Below are 20,937 nucleotides of genomic sequence, written 5' to 3' on the forward strand. Positions count from 1 at the left end.
AGCCGTTAGGCTTATTCATTTCGTGCATTTTATGAAAAGCATGACGTATTTGCTTTTCCTTGCTATATTGAAAAGCGGAAACTGCATGTGCAGCACGGAATAATATCGTCATCTTTGTCGCCGTCCCTAATTGATGTTCAATACAAACAATCGCTTTTTTGTCGATTTCTTCGTTCAAAATCAAATGACTTCTGATTTTGAAATTTTGCGCCGCGCACTTTAAACAGAGTAATTGGCTAACTACTGAATTCGAAACAGAAGCAAAATAATGTTTCATTGATTGAAACCCAATCACGAAATTAAAGCGGAAAAAGAGTAGAAAAATAATGATTTTATTGCGGGGGACTGAATATTAAACAAATATTGATGGTCAAATCAATTCCGTGGGAAAACATCATGTCGACGTGAACGTACATAGTACGTTTTTAATTAGCAGAGTTATCCTACTTTATTTGGGCCCTTTCAAAATATTGCAAAAAAAGCTTAATTTAAATATTGATAGAACAACGCGTTTCAATGAAATCAGTCGGAAGTAAAGAAATGTCCCTAAATGCGAATTCTAATTGTTTCATTGTAGGTTTTTAAATGATGTATCGGCTGACTATAACATGTTCGAATACCTCTTTCTAAATTTACTCTTGTATTACTCAAATGGGCAAATGTCAGATATCCAAGCATACTTACCTGGTACAGGGAGTACCGTGATCAAAAAGGCGGTCTCCCCAGGTCGAGGCCTTTCCATTGCACTCCGGTTAGGCTGAAGCCTGCGATTGCCCCAAATGTGGGCAACTCGGGTACGCAATTTTTTAGTGTGGGGGACTGCGTTCGCGCTATCCCCTGTTAATAAATCAAATATAAAAAAGAATTTCCCAGTAAAAAAAATACACATTGGAAATGTTATTTAACTTTTTCTTTAGTAGGCTTAGATTGTTTAACAGTTGCGTAAACTGTAAACGTCAACCGCTATACCACCATTTCGTTTCATTTCATTGTTTTTGATCTGTCTGATTATATAAAGGAAAGAAGCATTAGTTTTTTTCTCAGTCAGACCATTGGTGTTGTACACTAAACATAAGTAAGTAGTTTTTCGTTTTTAATATTTATCTCGTAATACGTAAAATTACAAGTTTTGCTTCTCCGTTTAAGTGACATTAAAAAAAATCCGCTTCTTACAAGTAAAAAAAATAAACTGATATTTGAAGCTTGTCCATTTTGCTAAACGATGGAAACTTGGTTTTGTTCGCCAAAACATTTTTTCTATTCAAAATAATATAGAATTCACCTATACCGGTCAATTTTGATAATAGGAAAAATTTACGCATGCAGCCGTTAGGCTTATTCATTTCGTGCATTTTATGAAAAGCATGACGTATTTGCTTTTCCTTGCTATATTGAAAAGCGGAAACTGCATGTGCAGCACGGAATAATATCGTCATCTTTGTCGCCGTCCCTAATTGATGTTCAATACAAACAATCGCTTTTTTGTCGATTTCTTCGTTCAAAATCAAATGACTTCTGATTTTGAAATTTTGCGCCGCGCACTTTAAACAGAGTAATTGGCTAACTACTGAATTCGAAACAGAAGCAAAATAATGTTTCATTGATTGAAACCCAATCACGAAATTAAAGCGGAAAAAGAGTAGAAAAATAATGATTTTATTGCGGGGGACTGAATATTAAACAAATATTGATGGTCAAATCAATTCCGTGGGAAAACATCATGTCGACGTGAACGTACATAGTACGTTTTTAATTAGCAGAGTTATCCTACTTTATTTGGGCCCTTTCAAAATATTGCAAAAAAAGCTTAATTTAAATATTGATAGAACAACGCGTTTCAATGAAATCAGTCGGAAGTAAAGAAATGTCCCTAAATGCGAATTCTAATTGTTTCATTGTAGGTTTTTAAATGATGTATCGGCTGACTATAACATGTTCGAATACCTCTTTCTAAATTTACTCTTGTATTACTCAAATGGGCAAATGTCAGATATCCAAGCATACTTACCTGGTACAGGGAGTACCGTGATCAAAAAGGCGGTCTCCCCAGGTCGAGGCCTTTCCATTGCACTCCGGTTAGGCTGAAGCCTGCGATTGCCCCAAATGTGGGCAACTCGGGTACGCAATTTTTTAGTGTGGGGGACTGCGTTCGCGCTATCCCCTGTTAATAAATCAAATATAAAAAAGAATTTCCCAGTAAAAAAAATACACATTGGAAATGTTATTTAACTTTTTCTTTAGTAGGCTTAGATTGTTTAACAGTTGCGTAAACTGTAAACGTCAACCGCTATACCACCATTTCGTTTCATTTCATTGTTTTTGATCTGTCTGATTATATAAAGGAAAGAAGCATTAGTTTTTTTCTCAGTCAGACCATTGGTGTTGTACACTAAACATAAGTAAGTAGTTTTTCGTTTTTAATATTTATCTCGTAATACGTAAAATTACAAGTTTTGCTTCTCCGTTTAAGTGACATTAAAAAAAATCCGCTTCTTACAAGTAAAAAAAATAAACTGATATTTGAAGCTTGTCCATTTTGCTAAACGATGGAAACTTGGTTTTGTTCGCCAAAACATTTTTTCTATTCAAAATAATATAGAATTCACCTATACCGGTCAATTTTGATAATAGGAAAAATTTACGCATGCAGCCGTTAGGCTTATTCATTTCGTGCATTTTATGAAAAGCATGACGTATTTGCTTTTCCTTGCTATATTGAAAAGCGGAAACTGCATGTGCAGCACGGAATAATATCGTCATCTTTGTCGCCGTCCCTAATTGATGTTCAATACAAACAATCGCTTTTTTGTCGATTTCTTCGTTCAAAATCAAATGACTTCTGATTTTGAAATTTTGCGCCGCGCACTTTAAACAGAGTAATTGGCTAACTACTGAATTCGAAACAGAAGCAAAATAATGTTTCATTGATTGAAACCCAATCACGAAATTAAAGCGGAAAAAGAGTAGAAAAATAATGATTTTATTGCGGGGGACTGAATATTAAACAAATATTGATGGTCAAATCAATTCCGTGGGAAAACATCATGTCGACGTGAACGTACATAGTACGTTTTTAATTAGCAGAGTTATCCTACTTTATTTGGGCCCTTTCAAAATATTGCAAAAAAAGCTTAATTTAAATATTGATAGAACAACGCGTTTCAATGAAATCAGTCGGAAGTAAAGAAATGTCCCTAAATGCGAATTCTAATTGTTTCATTGTAGGTTTTTAAATGATGTATCGGCTGACTATAACATGTTCGAATACCTCTTTCTAAATTTACTCTTGTATTACTCAAATGGGCAAATGTCAGATATCCAAGCATACTTACCTGGTACAGGGAGTACCGTGATCAAAAAGGCGGTCTCCCCAGGTCGAGGCCTTTCCATTGCACTCCGGTTAGGCTGAAGCCTGCGATTGCCCCAAATGTGGGCAACTCGGGTACGCAATTTTTTAGTGTGGGGGACTGCGTTCGCGCTATCCCCTGTTAATAAATCAAATATAAAAAAGAATTTCCCAGTAAAAAAAATACACATTGGAAATGTTATTTAACTTTTTCTTTAGTAGGCTTAGATTGTTTAACAGTTGCGTAAACTGTAAACGTCAACCGCTATACCACCATTTCGTTTCATTTCATTGTTTTTGATCTGTCTGATTATATAAAGGAAAGAAGCATTAGTTTTTTTCTCAGTCAGACCATTGGTGTTGTACACTAAACATAAGTAAGTAGTTTTTCGTTTTTAATATTTATCTCGTAATACGTAAAATTACAAGTTTTGCTTCTCCGTTTAAGTGACATTAAAAAAAATCCGCTTCTTACAAGTAAAAAAAATAAACTGATATTTGAAGCTTGTCCATTTTGCTAAACGATGGAAACTTGGTTTTGTTCGCCAAAACATTTTTTCTATTCAAAATAATATAGAATTCACCTATACCGGTCAATTTTGATAATAGGAAAAATTTACGCATGCAGCCGTTAGGCTTATTCATTTCGTGCATTTTATGAAAAGCATGACGTATTTGCTTTTCCTTGCTATATTGAAAAGCGGAAACTGCATGTGCAGCACGGAATAATATCGTCATCTTTGTCGCCGTCCCTAATTGATGTTCAATACAAACAATCGCTTTTTTGTCGATTTCTTCGTTCAAAATCAAATGACTTCTGATTTTGAAATTTTGCGCCGCGCACTTTAAACAGAGTAATTGGCTAACTACTGAATTCGAAACAGAAGCAAAATAATGTTTCATTGATTGAAACCCAATCACGAAATTAAAGCGGAAAAAGAGTAGAAAAATAATGATTTTATTGCGGGGGACTGAATATTAAACAAATATTGATGGTCAAATCAATTCCGTGGGAAAACATCATGTCGACGTGAACGTACATAGTACGTTTTTAATTAGCAGAGTTATCCTACTTTATTTGGGCCCTTTCAAAATATTGCAAAAAAAGCTTAATTTAAATATTGATAGAACAACGCGTTTCAATGAAATCAGTCGGAAGTAAAGAAATGTCCCTAAATGCGAATTCTAATTGTTTCATTGTAGGTTTTTAAATGATGTATCGGCTGACTATAACATGTTCGAATACCTCTTTCTAAATTTACTCTTGTATTACTCAAATGGGCAAATGTCAGATATCCAAGCATACTTACCTGGTACAGGGAGTACCGTGATCAAAAAGGCGGTCTCCCCAGGTCGAGGCCTTTCCATTGCACTCCGGTTAGGCTGAAGCCTGCGATTGCCCCAAATGTGGGCAACTCGGGTACGCAATTTTTTAGTGTGGGGGACTGCGTTCGCGCTATCCCCTGTTAATAAATCAAATATAAAAAAGAATTTCCCAGTAAAAAAAATACACATTGGAAATGTTATTTAACTTTTTCTTTAGTAGGCTTAGATTGTTTAACAGTTGCGTAAACTGTAAACGTCAACCGCTATACCACCATTTCGTTTCATTTCATTGTTTTTGATCTGTCTGATTATATAAAGGAAAGAAGCATTAGTTTTTTTCTCAGTCAGACCATTGGTGTTGTACACTAAACATAAGTAAGTAGTTTTTCGTTTTTAATATTTATCTCGTAATACGTAAAATTACAAGTTTTGCTTCTCCGTTTAAGTGACATTAAAAAAAATCCGCTTCTTACAAGTAAAAAAAATAAACTGATATTTGAAGCTTGTCCATTTTGCTAAACGATGGAAACTTGGTTTTGTTCGCCAAAACATTTTTTCTATTCAAAATAATATAGAATTCACCTATACCGGTCAATTTTGATAATAGGAAAAATTTACGCATGCAGCCGTTAGGCTTATTCATTTCGTGCATTTTATGAAAAGCATGACGTATTTGCTTTTCCTTGCTATATTGAAAAGCGGAAACTGCATGTGCAGCACGGAATAATATCGTCATCTTTGTCGCCGTCCCTAATTGATGTTCAATACAAACAATCGCTTTTTTGTCGATTTCTTCGTTCAAAATCAAATGACTTCTGATTTTGAAATTTTGCGCCGCGCACTTTAAACAGAGTAATTGGCTAACTACTGAATTCGAAACAGAAGCAAAATAATGTTTCATTGATTGAAACCCAATCACGAAATTAAAGCGGAAAAAGAGTAGAAAAATAATGATTTTATTGCGGGGGACTGAATATTAAACAAATATTGATGGTCAAATCAATTCCGTGGGAAAACATCATGTCGACGTGAACGTACATAGTACGTTTTTAATTAGCAGAGTTATCCTACTTTATTTGGGCCCTTTCAAAATATTGCAAAAAAAGCTTAATTTAAATATTGATAGAACAACGCGTTTCAATGAAATCAGTCGGAAGTAAAGAAATGTCCCTAAATGCGAATTCTAATTGTTTCATTGTAGGTTTTTAAATGATGTATCGGCTGACTATAACATGTTCGAATACCTCTTTCTAAATTTACTCTTGTATTACTCAAATGGGCAAATGTCAGATATCCAAGCATACTTACCTGGTACAGGGAGTACCGTGATCAAAAAGGCGGTCTCCCCAGGTCGAGGCCTTTCCATTGCACTCCGGTTAGGCTGAAGCCTGCGATTGCCCCAAATGTGGGCAACTCGGGTACGCAATTTTTTAGTGTGGGGGACTGCGTTCGCGCTATCCCCTGTTAATAAATCAAATATAAAAAAGAATTTCCCAGTAAAAAAAATACACATTGGAAATGTTATTTAACTTTTTCTTTAGTAGGCTTAGATTGTTTAACAGTTGCGTAAACTGTAAACGTCAACCGCTATACCACCATTTCGTTTCATTTCATTGTTTTTGATCTGTCTGATTATATAAAGGAAAGAAGCATTAGTTTTTTTCTCAGTCAGACCATTGGTGTTGTACACTAAACATAAGTAAGTAGTTTTTCGTTTTTAATATTTATCTCGTAATACGTAAAATTACAAGTTTTGCTTCTCCGTTTAAGTGACATTAAAAAAAATCCGCTTCTTACAAGTAAAAAAAATAAACTGATATTTGAAGCTTGTCCATTTTGCTAAACGATGGAAACTTGGTTTTGTTCGCCAAAACATTTTTTCTATTCAAAATAATATAGAATTCACCTATACCGGTCAATTTTGATAATAGGAAAAATTTACGCATGCAGCCGTTAGGCTTATTCATTTCGTGCATTTTATGAAAAGCATGACGTATTTGCTTTTCCTTGCTATATTGAAAAGCGGAAACTGCATGTGCAGCACGGAATAATATCGTCATCTTTGTCGCCGTCCCTAATTGATGTTCAATACAAACAATCGCTTTTTTGTCGATTTCTTCGTTCAAAATCAAATGACTTCTGATTTTGAAATTTTGCGCCGCGCACTTTAAACAGAGTAATTGGCTAACTACTGAATTCGAAACAGAAGCAAAATAATGTTTCATTGATTGAAACCCAATCACGAAATTAAAGCGGAAAAAGAGTAGAAAAATAATGATTTTATTGCGGGGGACTGAATATTAAACAAATATTGATGGTCAAATCAATTCCGTGGGAAAACATCATGTCGACGTGAACGTACATAGTACGTTTTTAATTAGCAGAGTTATCCTACTTTATTTGGGCCCTTTCAAAATATTGCAAAAAAAGCTTAATTTAAATATTGATAGAACAACGCGTTTCAATGAAATCAGTCGGAAGTAAAGAAATGTCCCTAAATGCGAATTCTAATTGTTTCATTGTAGGTTTTTAAATGATGTATCGGCTGACTATAACATGTTCGAATACCTCTTTCTAAATTTACTCTTGTATTACTCAAATGGGCAAATGTCAGATATCCAAGCATACTTACCTGGTACAGGGAGTACCGTGATCAAAAAGGCGGTCTCCCCAGGTCGAGGCCTTTCCATTGCACTCCGGTTAGGCTGAAGCCTGCGATTGCCCCAAATGTGGGCAACTCGGGTACGCAATTTTTTAGTGTGGGGGACTGCGTTCGCGCTATCCCCTGTTAATAAATCAAATATAAAAAAGAATTTCCCAGTAAAAAAAATACACATTGGAAATGTTATTTAACTTTTTCTTTAGTAGGCTTAGATTGTTTAACAGTTGCGTAAACTGTAAACGTCAACCGCTATACCACCATTTCGTTTCATTTCATTGTTTTTGATCTGTCTGATTATATAAAGGAAAGAAGCATTAGTTTTTTTCTCAGTCAGACCATTGGTGTTGTACACTAAACATAAGTAAGTAGTTTTTCGTTTTTAATATTTATCTCGTAATACGTAAAATTACAAGTTTTGCTTCTCCGTTTAAGTGACATTAAAAAAAATCCGCTTCTTACAAGTAAAAAAAATAAACTGATATTTGAAGCTTGTCCATTTTGCTAAACGATGGAAACTTGGTTTTGTTCGCCAAAACATTTTTTCTATTCAAAATAATATAGAATTCACCTATACCGGTCAATTTTGATAATAGGAAAAATTTACGCATGCAGCCGTTAGGCTTATTCATTTCGTGCATTTTATGAAAAGCATGACGTATTTGCTTTTCCTTGCTATATTGAAAAGCGGAAACTGCATGTGCAGCACGGAATAATATCGTCATCTTTGTCGCCGTCCCTAATTGATGTTCAATACAAACAATCGCTTTTTTGTCGATTTCTTCGTTCAAAATCAAATGACTTCTGATTTTGAAATTTTGCGCCGCGCACTTTAAACAGAGTAATTGGCTAACTACTGAATTCGAAACAGAAGCAAAATAATGTTTCATTGATTGAAACCCAATCACGAAATTAAAGCGGAAAAAGAGTAGAAAAATAATGATTTTATTGCGGGGGACTGAATATTAAACAAATATTGATGGTCAAATCAATTCCGTGGGAAAACATCATGTCGACGTGAACGTACATAGTACGTTTTTAATTAGCAGAGTTATCCTACTTTATTTGGGCCCTTTCAAAATATTGCAAAAAAAGCTTAATTTAAATATTGATAGAACAACGCGTTTCAATGAAATCAGTCGGAAGTAAAGAAATGTCCCTAAATGCGAATTCTAATTGTTTCATTGTAGGTTTTTAAATGATGTATCGGCTGACTATAACATGTTCGAATACCTCTTTCTAAATTTACTCTTGTATTACTCAAATGGGCAAATGTCAGATATCCAAGCATACTTACCTGGTACAGGGAGTACCGTGATCAAAAAGGCGGTCTCCCCAGGTCGAGGCCTTTCCATTGCACTCCGGTTAGGCTGAAGCCTGCGATTGCCCCAAATGTGGGCAACTCGGGTACGCAATTTTTTAGTGTGGGGGACTGCGTTCGCGCTATCCCCTGTTAATAAATCAAATATAAAAAAGAATTTCCCAGTAAAAAAAATACACATTGGAAATGTTATTTAACTTTTTCTTTAGTAGGCTTAGATTGTTTAACAGTTGCGTAAACTGTAAACGTCAACCGCTATACCACCATTTCGTTTCATTTCATTGTTTTTGATCTGTCTGATTATATAAAGGAAAGAAGCATTAGTTTTTTTCTCAGTCAGACCATTGGTGTTGTACACTAAACATAAGTAAGTAGTTTTTCGTTTTTAATATTTATCTCGTAATACGTAAAATTACAAGTTTTGCTTCTCCGTTTAAGTGACATTAAAAAAAATCCGCTTCTTACAAGTAAAAAAAATAAACTGATATTTGAAGCTTGTCCATTTTGCTAAACGATGGAAACTTGGTTTTGTTCGCCAAAACATTTTTTCTATTCAAAATAATATAGAATTCACCTATACCGGTCAATTTTGATAATAGGAAAAATTTACGCATGCAGCCGTTAGGCTTATTCATTTCGTGCATTTTATGAAAAGCATGACGTATTTGCTTTTCCTTGCTATATTGAAAAGCGGAAACTGCATGTGCAGCACGGAATAATATCGTCATCTTTGTCGCCGTCCCTAATTGATGTTCAATACAAACAATCGCTTTTTTGTCGATTTCTTCGTTCAAAATCAAATGACTTCTGATTTTGAAATTTTGCGCCGCGCACTTTAAACAGAGTAATTGGCTAACTACTGAATTCGAAACAGAAGCAAAATAATGTTTCATTGATTGAAACCCAATCACGAAATTAAAGCGGAAAAAGAGTAGAAAAATAATGATTTTATTGCGGGGGACTGAATATTAAACAAATATTGATGGTCAAATCAATTCCGTGGGAAAACATCATGTCGACGTGAACGTACATAGTACGTTTTTAATTAGCAGAGTTATCCTACTTTATTTGGGCCCTTTCAAAATATTGCAAAAAAAGCTTAATTTAAATATTGATAGAACAACGCGTTTCAATGAAATCAGTCGGAAGTAAAGAAATGTCCCTAAATGCGAATTCTAATTGTTTCATTGTAGGTTTTTAAATGATGTATCGGCTGACTATAACATGTTCGAATACCTCTTTCTAAATTTACTCTTGTATTACTCAAATGGGCAAATGTCAGATATCCAAGCATACTTACCTGGTACAGGGAGTACCGTGATCAAAAAGGCGGTCTCCCCAGGTCGAGGCCTTTCCATTGCACTCCGGTTAGGCTGAAGCCTGCGATTGCCCCAAATGTGGGCAACTCGGGTACGCAATTTTTTAGTGTGGGGGACTGCGTTCGCGCTATCCCCTGTTAATAAATCAAATATAAAAAAGAATTTCCCAGTAAAAAAAATACACATTGGAAATGTTATTTAACTTTTTCTTTAGTAGGCTTAGATTGTTTAACAGTTGCGTAAACTGTAAACGTCAACCGCTATACCACCATTTCGTTTCATTTCATTGTTTTTGATCTGTCTGATTATATAAAGGAAAGAAGCATTAGTTTTTTTCTCAGTCAGACCATTGGTGTTGTACACTAAACATAAGTAAGTAGTTTTTCGTTTTTAATATTTATCTCGTAATACGTAAAATTACAAGTTTTGCTTCTCCGTTTAAGTGACATTAAAAAAAATCCGCTTCTTACAAGTAAAAAAAATAAACTGATATTTGAAGCTTGTCCATTTTGCTAAACGATGGAAACTTGGTTTTGTTCGCCAAAACATTTTTTCTATTCAAAATAATATAGAATTCACCTATACCGGTCAATTTTGATAATAGGAAAAATTTACGCATGCAGCCGTTAGGCTTATTCATTTCGTGCATTTTATGAAAAGCATGACGTATTTGCTTTTCCTTGCTATATTGAAAAGCGGAAACTGCATGTGCAGCACGGAATAATATCGTCATCTTTGTCGCCGTCCCTAATTGATGTTCAATACAAACAATCGCTTTTTTGTCGATTTCTTCGTTCAAAATCAAATGACTTCTGATTTTGAAATTTTGCGCCGCGCACTTTAAACAGAGTAATTGGCTAACTACTGAATTCGAAACAGAAGCAAAATAATGTTTCATTGATTGAAACCCAATCACGAAATTAAAGCGGAAAAAGAGTAGAAAAATAATGATTTTATTGCGGGGGACTGAATATTAAACAAATATTGATGGTCAAATCAATTCCGTGGGAAAACATCATGTCGACGTGAACGTACATAGTACGTTTTTAATTAGCAGAGTTATCCTACTTTATTTGGGCCCTTTCAAAATATTGCAAAAAAAGCTTAATTTAAATATTGATAGAACAACGCGTTTCAATGAAATCAGTCGGAAGTAAAGAAATGTCCCTAAATGCGAATTCTAATTGTTTCATTGTAGGTTTTTAAATGATGTATCGGCTGACTATAACATGTTCGAATACCTCTTTCTAAATTTACTCTTGTATTACTCAAATGGGCAAATGTCAGATATCCAAGCATACTTACCTGGTACAGGGAGTACCGTGATCAAAAAGGCGGTCTCCCCAGGTCGAGGCCTTTCCATTGCACTCCGGTTAGGCTGAAGCCTGCGATTGCCCCAAATGTGGGCAACTCGGGTACGCAATTTTTTAGTGTGGGGGACTGCGTTCGCGCTATCCCCTGTTAATAAATCAAATATAAAAAAGAATTTCCCAGTAAAAAAAATACACATTGGAAATGTTATTTAACTTTTTCTTTAGTAGGCTTAGATTGTTTAACAGTTGCGTAAACTGTAAACGTCAACCGCTATACCACCATTTCGTTTCATTTCATTGTTTTTGATCTGTCTGATTATATAAAGGAAAGAAGCATTAGTTTTTTTCTCAGTCAGACCATTGGTGTTGTACACTAAACATAAGTAAGTAGTTTTTCGTTTTTAATATTTATCTCGTAATACGTAAAATTACAAGTTTTGCTTCTCCGTTTAAGTGACATTAAAAAAAATCCGCTTCTTACAAGTAAAAAAAATAAACTGATATTTGAAGCTTGTCCATTTTGCTAAACGATGGAAACTTGGTTTTGTTCGCCAAAACATTTTTTCTATTCAAAATAATATAGAATTCACCTATACCGGTCAATTTTGATAATAGGAAAAATTTACGCATGCAGCCGTTAGGCTTATTCATTTCGTGCATTTTATGAAAAGCATGACGTATTTGCTTTTCCTTGCTATATTGAAAAGCGGAAACTGCATGTGCAGCACGGAATAATATCGTCATCTTTGTCGCCGTCCCTAATTGATGTTCAATACAAACAATCGCTTTTTTGTCGATTTCTTCGTTCAAAATCAAATGACTTCTGATTTTGAAATTTTGCGCCGCGCACTTTAAACAGAGTAATTGGCTAACTACTGAATTCGAAACAGAAGCAAAATAATGTTTCATTGATTGAAACCCAATCACGAAATTAAAGCGGAAAAAGAGTAGAAAAATAATGATTTTATTGCGGGGGACTGAATATTAAACAAATATTGATGGTCAAATCAATTCCGTGGGAAAACATCATGTCGACGTGAACGTACATAGTACGTTTTTAATTAGCAGAGTTATCCTACTTTATTTGGGCCCTTTCAAAATATTGCAAAAAAAGCTTAATTTAAATATTGATAGAACAACGCGTTTCAATGAAATCAGTCGGAAGTAAAGAAATGTCCCTAAATGCGAATTCTAATTGTTTCATTGTAGGTTTTTAAATGATGTATCGGCTGACTATAACATGTTCGAATACCTCTTTCTAAATTTACTCTTGTATTACTCAAATGGGCAAATGTCAGATATCCAAGCATACTTACCTGGTACAGGGAGTACCGTGATCAAAAAGGCGGTCTCCCCAGGTCGAGGCCTTTCCATTGCACTCCGGTTAGGCTGAAGCCTGCGATTGCCCCAAATGTGGGCAACTCGGGTACGCAATTTTTTAGTGTGGGGGACTGCGTTCGCGCTATCCCCTGTTAATAAATCAAATATAAAAAAGAATTTCCCAGTAAAAAAAATACACATTGGAAATGTTATTTAACTTTTTCTTTAGTAGGCTTAGATTGTTTAACAGTTGCGTAAACTGTAAACGTCAACCGCTATACCACCATTTCGTTTCATTTCATTGTTTTTGATCTGTCTGATTATATAAAGGAAAGAAGCATTAGTTTTTTTCTCAGTCAGACCATTGGTGTTGTACACTAAACATAAGTAAGTAGTTTTTCGTTTTTAATATTTATCTCGTAATACGTAAAATTACAAGTTTTGCTTCTCCGTTTAAGTGACATTAAAAAAAATCCGCTTCTTACAAGTAAAAAAAATAAACTGATATTTGAAGCTTGTCCATTTTGCTAAACGATGGAAACTTGGTTTTGTTCGCCAAAACATTTTTTCTATTCAAAATAATATAGAATTCACCTATACCGGTCAATTTTGATAATAGGAAAAATTTACGCATGCAGCCGTTAGGCTTATTCATTTCGTGCATTTTATGAAAAGCATGACGTATTTGCTTTTCCTTGCTATATTGAAAAGCGGAAACTGCATGTGCAGCACGGAATAATATCGTCATCTTTGTCGCCGTCCCTAATTGATGTTCAATACAAACAATCGCTTTTTTGTCGATTTCTTCGTTCAAAATCAAATGACTTCTGATTTTGAAATTTTGCGCCGCGCACTTTAAACAGAGTAATTGGCTAACTACTGAATTCGAAACAGAAGCAAAATAATGTTTCATTGATTGAAACCCAATCACGAAATTAAAGCGGAAAAAGAGTAGAAAAATAATGATTTTATTGCGGGGGACTGAATATTAAACAAATATTGATGGTCAAATCAATTCCGTGGGAAAACATCATGTCGACGTGAACGTACATAGTACGTTTTTAATTAGCAGAGTTATCCTACTTTATTTGGGCCCTTTCAAAATATTGCAAAAAAAGCTTAATTTAAATATTGATAGAACAACGCGTTTCAATGAAATCAGTCGGAAGTAAAGAAATGTCCCTAAATGCGAATTCTAATTGTTTCATTGTAGGTTTTTAAATGATGTATCGGCTGACTATAACATGTTCGAATACCTCTTTCTAAATTTACTCTTGTATTACTCAAATGGGCAAATGTCAGATATCCAAGCATACTTACCTGGTACAGGGAGTACCGTGATCAAAAAGGCGGTCTCCCCAGGTCGAGGCCTTTCCATTGCACTCCGGTTAGGCTGAAGCCTGCGATTGCCCCAAATGTGGGCAACTCGGGTACGCAATTTTTTAGTGTGGGGGACTGCGTTCGCGCTATCCCCTGTTAATAAATCAAATATAAAAAAGAATTTCCCAGTAAAAAAAATACACATTGGAAATGTTATTTAACTTTTTCTTTAGTAGGCTTAGATTGTTTAACAGTTGCGTAAACTGTAAACGTCAACCGCTATACCACCATTTCGTTTCATTTCATTGTTTTTGATCTGTCTGATTATATAAAGGAAAGAAGCATTAGTTTTTTTCTCAGTCAGACCATTGGTGTTGTACACTAAACATAAGTAAGTAGTTTTTCGTTTTTAATATTTATCTCGTAATACGTAAAATTACAAGTTTTGCTTCTCCGTTTAAGTGACATTAAAAAAAATCCGCTTCTTACAAGTAAAAAAAATAAACTGATATTTGAAGCTTGTCCATTTTGCTAAACGATGGAAACTTGGTTTTGTTCGCCAAAACATTTTTTCTATTCAAAATAATATAGAATTCACCTATACCGGTCAATTTTGATAATAGGAAAAATTTACGCATGCAGCCGTTAGGCTTATTCATTTCGTGCATTTTATGAAAAGCATGACGTATTTGCTTTTCCTTGCTATATTGAAAAGCGGAAACTGCATGTGCAGCACGGAATAATATCGTCATCTTTGTCGCCGTCCCTAATTGATGTTCAATACAAACAATCGCTTTTTTGTCGATTTCTTCGTTCAAAATCAAATGACTTCTGATTTTGAAATTTTGCGCCGCGCACTTTAAACAGAGTAATTGGCTAACTACTGAATTCGAAACAGAAGCAAAATAATGTTTCATTGATTGAAACCCAATCACGAAATTAAAGCGGAAAAAGAGTAGAAAAATAATGATTTTATTGCGGGGGACTGAATATTAAACAAATATTGATGGTCAAATCAATTCCGTGGGAAAACATCATGTCGACGTGAACGTACATAGTACGTTTTTAATTAGCAGAGTTATCCTACTTTATTTGGGCCCTTTCAAAATATTGCAAAAAAAGCTTAATTTAAATATTGATAGAACAACGCGTTTCAATGAAATCAGTCGGAAGTAAAGAAATGTCCCTAAATGCGAATTCTAATTGTTTCATTGTAGGTTTTTAAATGATGTATCGGCTGACTATAACATGTTCGAATACCTCTTTCTAAATTTACTCTTGTATTACTCAAATGGGCAAATGTCAGATATCCAAGCATACTTACCTGGTACAGGGAGTACCGTGATCAAAAAGGCGGTCTCCCCAGGTCGAGGCCTTTCCATTGCACTCCGGTTAGGCTGAAGCCTGCGATTGCCCCAAATGTGGGCAACTCGGGTACGCAATTTTTTAGTGTGGGGGACTGCGTTCGCGCTATCCCCTGTTAATAAATCAAATATAAAAAAGAATTTCCCAGTAAAAAAAATACACATTGGAAATGTTATTTAACTTTTTCTTTAGTAGGCTTAGATTGTTTAACAGTTGCGTAAACTGTAAACGTCAACCGCTATACCACCATTTCGTTTCATTTCATTGTTTTTGATCTGTCTGATTATATAAAGGAAAGAAGCATTAGTTTTTTTCTCAGTCAGACCATTGGTGTTGTACACTAAACATAAGTAAGTAGTTTTTCGTTTTTAATATTTATCTCGTAATACGTAAAATTACAAGTTTTGCTTCTCCGTTTAAGTGACATTAAAAAAAATCCGCTTCTTACAAGTAAAAAAAATAAACTGATATTTGAAGCTTGTCCATTTTGCTAAACGATGGAAACTTGGTTTTGTTCGCCAAAACATTTTTTCTATTCAAAATAATATAGAATTCACCTATACCGGTCAATTTTGATAATAGGAAAAATTTACGCATGCAGCCGTTAGGCTTATTCATTTCGTGCATTTTATGAAAAGCATGACGTATTTGCTTTTCCTTGCTATATTGAAAAGCGGAAACTGCATGTGCAGCACGGAATAATATCGTCATCTTTGTCGCCGTCCCTAATTGATGTTCAATACAAACAATCGCTTTTTTGTCGATTTCTTCGTTCAAAATCAAATGACTTCTGATTTTGAAATTTTGCGCCGCGCACTTTAAACAGAGTAATTGGCTAACTACTGAATTCGAAACAGAAGCAAAATAATGTTTCATTGATTGAAACCCAATCACGAAATTAAAGCGGAAAAAGAGTAGAAAAATAATGATTTTATTGCGGGGGACTGAATATTAAACAAATATTGATGGTCAAATCAATTCCGTGGGAAAACATCATGTCGACGTGAACGTACATAGTACGTTTTTAATTAGCAGAGTTATCCTACTTTATTTGGGCCCTTTCAAAATATTGCAAAAAAAGCTTAATTTAAATATTGATAGAACAACGCGTTTCAATGAAATCAGTCGGAAGTAAAGAAATGTCCCTAAATGCGAATTCTAATTGTTTCATTGTAGGTTTTTAAATGATGTATCGGCTGACTATAACATGTTCGAATACCTCTTTCTAAATTTACTCTTGTATTACTCAAATGGGCAAATGTCAGATATCCAAGCATACTTACCTGGTACAGGGAGTACCGTGATCAAAAAGGCGGTCTCCCCAGGTCGAGGCCTTTCCATTGCACTCCGGTTAGGCTGAAGCCTGCGATTGCCCCAAATGTGGGCAACTCGGGTACGCAATTTTTTAGTGTGGGGGACTGCGTTCGCGCTATCCCCTGTTAATAAATCAAATATAAAAAAGAATTTCCCAGTAAAAAAAATACACATTGGAAATGTTATTTAACTTTTTCTTTAGTAGGCTTAGATTGTTTAACAGTTGCGTAAACTGTAAACGTCAACCGCTATACCACCATTTCGTTTCATTTCATTGTTTTTGATCTGTCTGATTATATAAAGGAAAGAAGCATTAGTTTTTTTCTCAGTCAGACCATTGGTGTTGTACACTAAACATAAGTAAGTAGTTTTTCGTTTTTAATATTTATCTCGTAATACGTAAAATTACAAGTTTTGCTTCTCCGTTTAAGTGACATTAAAAAAAATCCGCTTCTTACAAGTAAAAAAAATAAACTGATATTTGAAGCTTGTCCATTTTGCTAAACGATGGAAACTTGGTTTTGTTCGCCAAAACATTTTTTCTATTCAAAATAATATAGAATTCACCTATACCGGTCAATTTTGATAATAGGAAAAATTTACGCATGCAGCCGTTAGGCTTATTCATTTCGTGCATTTTATGAAAAGCATGACGTATTTGCTTTTCCTTGCTATATTGAAAAGCGGAAACTGCATGTGCAGCACGGAATAATATCGTCATCTTTGTCGCCGTCCCTAATTGATGTTCAATACAAACAATCGCTTTTTTGTCGATTTCTTCGTTCAAAATCAAATGACTTCTGATTTTGAAATTTTGCGCCGCGCACTTTAAACAGAGTAATTGGCTAACTACTGAATTCGAAACAGAAGCAAAATAATGTTTCATTGATTGAAACCCAATCACGAAATTAAAGCGGAAAAAGAGTAGAAAAATAATGATTTTATTGCGGGGGACTGAATATTAAACAAATATTGATGGTCAAATCAATTCCGTGGGAAAACATCATGTCGACGTGAACGTACATAGTACGTTTTTAATTAGCAGAGTTATCCTACTTTATTTGGGCCCTTTCAAAATATTGCAAAAAAAGCTTAATTTAAATATTGATAGAACAACGCGTTTCAATGAAATCAGTCGGAAGTAAAGAAATGTCCCTAAATGCGAATTCTAATTGTTTCATTGTAGGTTTTAAAATGATGTATCGGCTGACTATAACATGTTCGAATACCTCTTTCTAAATTTACTCTTGTATTACTCAAATGGGCAAATGTCAGATATCCAAGCATACTTACCTGGTACAGGGAGTACCGTGATCAAAAAGGCGGTCTCCCCAGGTCGAGGCCTTTCCATTGCACTCCGGTTAGGCTGAAGCCTGCGATTGCCCCAAATGTGGGCAACTCGGGTACGCAATTTTTTAGTGAGGGGGACTGCGTTCGCGCTATCCCCTGTTAATAAATCAAATATAAAAAAGAATTTCCCAGTAAAAAAAATACACATTGGAAATGTTATTTAACTTTTTCTTTAGTAGGCTTAGATTGTTTAACAGTTGCGTAAACTGTAAACGTCAACCGCTATACCACCATTTCGTTTCATTTCATTGTTTTTGATCTGTCTGATTATATAAAGGAAAGAAGCATTAGTTTTTTTCTCAGTCAGACCATTGGTGTTGTACACTAAACATAAGTAAGTAGTTTTTCGTTTTTAATATTTATCTCGTAATACGTAAAATTACAAGTTTTGCTTCTCCGTTTAAGTGACATTAAAAAAAATCCGCTTCTTACAAGTAAAAAAAATAAACTGATATTTGAAGCTTGTCCATTTTGCTAAACGATGGAAACTTGGTTTTGTTCGCCAAAACATTTTTTCTATTCAAAATAATATAGAATTCACCTATACCGGTCAATTTTGATAATAGGAAAAATTTACGCATGCAGCCGTTAGGCTTATTCATTTCGTGCATTTTATGAAAAGCATGACGTATTTGCTTTTCCTTGCTATATTGAAAAGCGGAAACTGCATGTGCAGCACGGAATAATATCGTCATCTTTGTCGCCGTCCCTAATTGATGTTCAATACAAACAATCGCTTTTTTGTCGATTTCTTCGTTCAAAATCAAATGACTTCTGATTTTGAAATTTTGCGCCGCGCACTTTAAACAGAGTAATTGGCTAACTACTGAATTCGAAACAGAAGCAAAATAATGTTTCATTGATTGAAACCCAATCACGAAATTAAAGCGGAAAAAGAGTAGAAAAATAATGATTTTATTGCGGGGGACTGAATATTAAACAAATATTGATGGTCAAATCAATTCCGTGGGAAAACATCATGTCGACGTGAACGTACATAGTACGTTTTTAATTAGCAGAGTTATCCTACTTTATTTGGGCCCTTTCAAAATATTGCAAAAAAAGCTTAATTTAAATATTGATAGAACAACGCGTTTCAATGAAATCAGTCGGAAGTAAAGAAATGTCCCTAAATGCGAATTCTAATTGTTTCATTGTAGGTTTTAAAATGATGTATCGGCTGACTATAACATGTTCGAATACCTCTTTCTAAATTTACTCTTGTATTACTCAAATGGGCAAATGTCAGATATCCAAGCATACTTACCTGGTACAGGGAGTACCGTGATCAAAAAGGCGGTCTCCCCAGGTCGAGGCCTTTCCATTGCACTCCGGTTAGGCTGAAGCCTGCGATTGCCCCAAATGTGGGCAACTCGGGTACGCAATTTTTTAGTGTGGGGGACTGCGTTCGCGCTATCCCCTGTTAATAAATCAAATATAAAAAAGAATTTCCCAGTAAAAAAAATACACATTGGAAATGTTATTTAACTTTTTCTTTAGTAGGCTTAGATTGTTTAACAGTTGCGTAAACTGTAAACGTCAACCGCTATACCACCATTTCGTTTCATTTCATTGTTTTTGATCTGTCTGATTATATAAAGGAAAGAAGCATTAGTTTTTTTCTCAGTCAGACCATTGGTGTTGTACACTAAACATAAGTAAGTAGTTTTTCGTTTTTAATATTTATCTCGTAATACGTAAAATTACAAGTTTTGCTTCTCCGTTTAAGTGACATTAAAAAAAATCCGCTTCTTACAAGTAAAAAAAATAAACTGATATTTGAAGCTTGTCCATTTTGCTAAACGATGGAAACTTGGTTTTGTTCGCCAAAACATTTTTTCTATTCAAAATAATATAGAATTCACCTATACCGGTCAATTTTGATAATAGGAAAAATTTACGCATGCAGCCGTTAGGCTTATTCATTTCGTGCATTTTATGAAAAGCATGACGTATTTGCTTTTCCTTGCTATATTGAAAAGCGGAAACTGCATGTGCAGCACGGAATAATATCGTCATCTTTGTCGCCGTCCCTAATTGATGTTCAATACAAACAATCGCTTTTTTGTCGATTTCTTCGTTCAAAATCAAATGACTTCTGATTTTGAAATTTTGCGCCGCGCACTTTAAACAGAGTAATTGGCTAACTACTGAATTCGAAACAGAAGCAAAATAATGTTTCATTGATTGAAACCCAATCACGAAATTAAAGCGGAAAAAGAGTAGAAAAATAATGATTTTATTGCGGGGGACTGAATATTAAACAAATATTGATGGTCAAATCAATTCCGTGGGAAAACATCATGTCGACGTGAACGTACATAGTACGTTTTTAATTAGCAGAGTTATCCTACTTTATTTGGGCCCTTTCAAAATATTGCAAAAAAAGCTTAATTTAAATATTGATAGAACAACGCGTTTCAATGAAATCAGTCGGAAGTAAAGAAATGTCCCTAAATGCGAATTCTAATTGTTTCATTGTAGGTTTTAAAATGATGTATCGGCTGACTATAACATGTTCGAATACCTCTTTCTAAATTTACTCTTGTATTACTCAAATGGGCAAATGTCAGATATCCAAGCATACTTACCTGGTACAGGGAGTACCGTGATCAAAAAGGCGGTCTCCCCAGGTCGAGGCCTTTCCATTGCACTCCGGTTAGGCTGAAGCCTGCGATTGCCCCAAATGTGGGCAACTCGGGTACGCAATTTTTTAGTGTGGGGGACTGCGTTCGCGCTATCCCCTGTTAATAAATCAAATATAAAAAAGAATTTCCCAGTAAAAAAAATACACATTGGAAATGTTATTTAACTTTTTCTTTAGTAGGCTTAGATTGTTTAACAGTTGCGTAAACTGTAAACGTCAACCGCTATACCACCATTTCGTTTCATTTCATTGTTTTTGATCTGTCTGATTATATAAAGGAAAGAAGCATTAGTTTTTTTCTCAGTCAGACCATTGGTGTTGTACACTAAACATAAGT

General features: G+C 34.7%; 1 protein-coding gene and 16 non-coding genes across 17 annotated transcripts in view; 16 read left to right on the forward strand and 1 right to left on the reverse strand.

The window, feature by feature from the left end:
• The window catches only part of LOC127715119 (60S ribosomal protein L9-like), a 327,893-nt gene that overhangs the window by 105,345 nt on the left and 201,611 nt on the right, over positions 1-20,937 (reverse strand). The window lies entirely within an intron of this gene.
• On the forward strand, positions 677-840 carry LOC127716756 (U1 spliceosomal RNA). Its single transcript, XR_007989124.1, has one exon. It is a non-coding gene; the product is annotated as a U1 spliceosomal RNA (small nuclear RNA).
• Positions 2,001-2,164, forward strand: LOC127716757 (U1 spliceosomal RNA). Its single transcript, XR_007989125.1, has one exon. It is a non-coding gene; the product is annotated as a U1 spliceosomal RNA (small nuclear RNA).
• LOC127716733 (U1 spliceosomal RNA) lies at positions 3,325-3,488 on the forward strand. Its single transcript, XR_007989103.1, has one exon. It is a non-coding gene; the product is annotated as a U1 spliceosomal RNA (small nuclear RNA).
• Positions 4,649-4,812, forward strand: LOC127716734 (U1 spliceosomal RNA). The gene has a single exon (XR_007989104.1). It is a non-coding gene; the product is annotated as a U1 spliceosomal RNA (small nuclear RNA).
• LOC127716735 (U1 spliceosomal RNA) lies at positions 5,973-6,136 on the forward strand. Its single transcript, XR_007989105.1, has one exon. It is a non-coding gene; the product is annotated as a U1 spliceosomal RNA (small nuclear RNA).
• On the forward strand, positions 7,297-7,460 carry LOC127716736 (U1 spliceosomal RNA). Its single transcript, XR_007989107.1, has one exon. It is a non-coding gene; the product is annotated as a U1 spliceosomal RNA (small nuclear RNA).
• On the forward strand, positions 8,621-8,784 carry LOC127716737 (U1 spliceosomal RNA). The gene has a single exon (XR_007989108.1). It is a non-coding gene; the product is annotated as a U1 spliceosomal RNA (small nuclear RNA).
• Positions 9,945-10,108, forward strand: LOC127716738 (U1 spliceosomal RNA). Its single transcript, XR_007989109.1, has one exon. It is a non-coding gene; the product is annotated as a U1 spliceosomal RNA (small nuclear RNA).
• Positions 11,269-11,432, forward strand: LOC127716739 (U1 spliceosomal RNA). The gene has a single exon (XR_007989110.1). It is a non-coding gene; the product is annotated as a U1 spliceosomal RNA (small nuclear RNA).
• LOC127716740 (U1 spliceosomal RNA) lies at positions 12,593-12,756 on the forward strand. The gene has a single exon (XR_007989111.1). It is a non-coding gene; the product is annotated as a U1 spliceosomal RNA (small nuclear RNA).
• LOC127716742 (U1 spliceosomal RNA) lies at positions 13,917-14,080 on the forward strand. The gene has a single exon (XR_007989112.1). It is a non-coding gene; the product is annotated as a U1 spliceosomal RNA (small nuclear RNA).
• Positions 15,241-15,404, forward strand: LOC127716743 (U1 spliceosomal RNA). The gene has a single exon (XR_007989113.1). It is a non-coding gene; the product is annotated as a U1 spliceosomal RNA (small nuclear RNA).
• On the forward strand, positions 16,565-16,728 carry LOC127716745 (U1 spliceosomal RNA). Its single transcript, XR_007989115.1, has one exon. It is a non-coding gene; the product is annotated as a U1 spliceosomal RNA (small nuclear RNA).
• LOC127716750 (U1 spliceosomal RNA) lies at positions 17,889-18,052 on the forward strand. The gene has a single exon (XR_007989121.1). It is a non-coding gene; the product is annotated as a U1 spliceosomal RNA (small nuclear RNA).
• Positions 19,213-19,376, forward strand: LOC127716746 (U1 spliceosomal RNA). The gene has a single exon (XR_007989116.1). It is a non-coding gene; the product is annotated as a U1 spliceosomal RNA (small nuclear RNA).
• On the forward strand, positions 20,537-20,700 carry LOC127716747 (U1 spliceosomal RNA). The gene has a single exon (XR_007989118.1). It is a non-coding gene; the product is annotated as a U1 spliceosomal RNA (small nuclear RNA).

This window comes from Mytilus californianus, unplaced genomic scaffold, assembly GCF_021869535.1.
Source record: "Mytilus californianus isolate M0D057914Y unplaced genomic scaffold, xbMytCali1.0.p SCAF_9, whole genome shotgun sequence".
Classification (NCBI taxonomy): Eukaryota; Metazoa; Mollusca; class Bivalvia; order Mytilida; family Mytilidae; genus Mytilus; species Mytilus californianus.